Genomic DNA, 1,452 nt, shown 5'->3' on the forward strand with positions numbered 1-1,452 from the left:
TGTTATAGTTGTCATGACTCAGAGGATAAAATTCATGTTTCATGGATTCAGCTACCACTCTTTGCAGTGTTGTAGACACCTCATTTTTTACTCGCCTTAAGACTTGGGCACCACTGATTGATCACTCGATGATGAACGTTGTGTTGTCCAATCACTCAATTTCTTCAGCAAGAAGAGCTTCTAAATCCCAACCTTACACCCCATTTTGGACCAAAACTATTTTAGATATTAAAACCCTCTCTTTCAAAATATATTTGAAAATTTTTCTACAATGTTCCGAGGCTCGCATTTTGTTAAAGTTGCGCTTTTTGGTAAATCGAGTAAGGACAAAGTGAAAATAAATGGAAATGAGGTAAACTCTTTGAAAACATCTTATTTAGAGGTTTGAAGTTGAAGAAAATAAGAGGGGAGGGAAGAAAACTAGTTGAGGAAGAAGTTGGGCATGAAACTGTTAAGAGAGAATTGAGCGATAGGGCTTCATTTTAGACTCAAGAATCTCCTAAAGCCGAGTTTGGATGAGAGCGATATGGCTGTTTGAAGTTAGGCATCAATTCGATTAAACTAAAAATAAGCAACCTTCACTAAAATAGACATATTTCTTTCACACTTAGAATTTATATGTGAGGCTGCCACCATTGGAAAGTATACTTCTGGAGCTTCAATTTAGACTCAAGAATAACCTAAACTCGAGTCCGGATGAATGGGATATGCCCATTTGAAGTCGGGCCTGGAAGTAGATTTTTGGTGGCCGGCAGATGAAATACCAATGGTGGCCGACAATTCACATTTCTAGCCGGCCGGCCACCTACCAGCCACTAGTGTAAAACCTATATATTTTTGCCAGCCGTTTCCATAAAGCTCCAACTGTCCCTTTATAGATATTTTCGACTGAGGGGCTGTTTTCTATATATAGAGGACCTCTCTTCTTGCTTTCAAGCTTAGAAACATTTAGGAGTGAGAAAATATTTTGGGAGAAAAAAATATCCTCTCTCTTTACAATTCTCTCTCTCTTTTGCAACTTGCATAGACTTTGCCCAAACACTTTAAACCAAACCTGAAGAGCTTCTTGTTGAGATGATTTGAGCTTGAATTTGAGTTGTTGAAACACTTGAGAGTGTGAAATTAGTGGTTTATGGCTTAAGGGTTCATTCCTCTTCAAGAGGTATACCTTCTCTTGCCTTTGTACCATCTTTACACCACTTGTTTTCCATCTTTTCTTGCTATTTTTAAGCTCTTTAAAACCTGTATTTTTGGGCTGAAACTTGTGGTTTAAGGCCATTAAAGGTAGAGGGGTTGATAGCCATTTTTTACACCTTGCTTCTAAGGCCTTTACACTTGTGTTTCCCAGCATTGCACTATCTTTTTTTGAGCTTTTAAACACTGATTTTCATAGTTATTTCAGTGGTTAAAATCGTGTTTTGAAGTCCAAATTTGGAGGGCTTAGCCTCCTCT

This window comes from Camellia sinensis, chromosome 13 (genome assembly GCF_055761805.1).
Source record: "Camellia sinensis isolate YWXY chromosome 13, ASM5576180v1, whole genome shotgun sequence".
NCBI classification, from domain to species: Eukaryota; Viridiplantae; Streptophyta; class Magnoliopsida; order Ericales; family Theaceae; genus Camellia; species Camellia sinensis.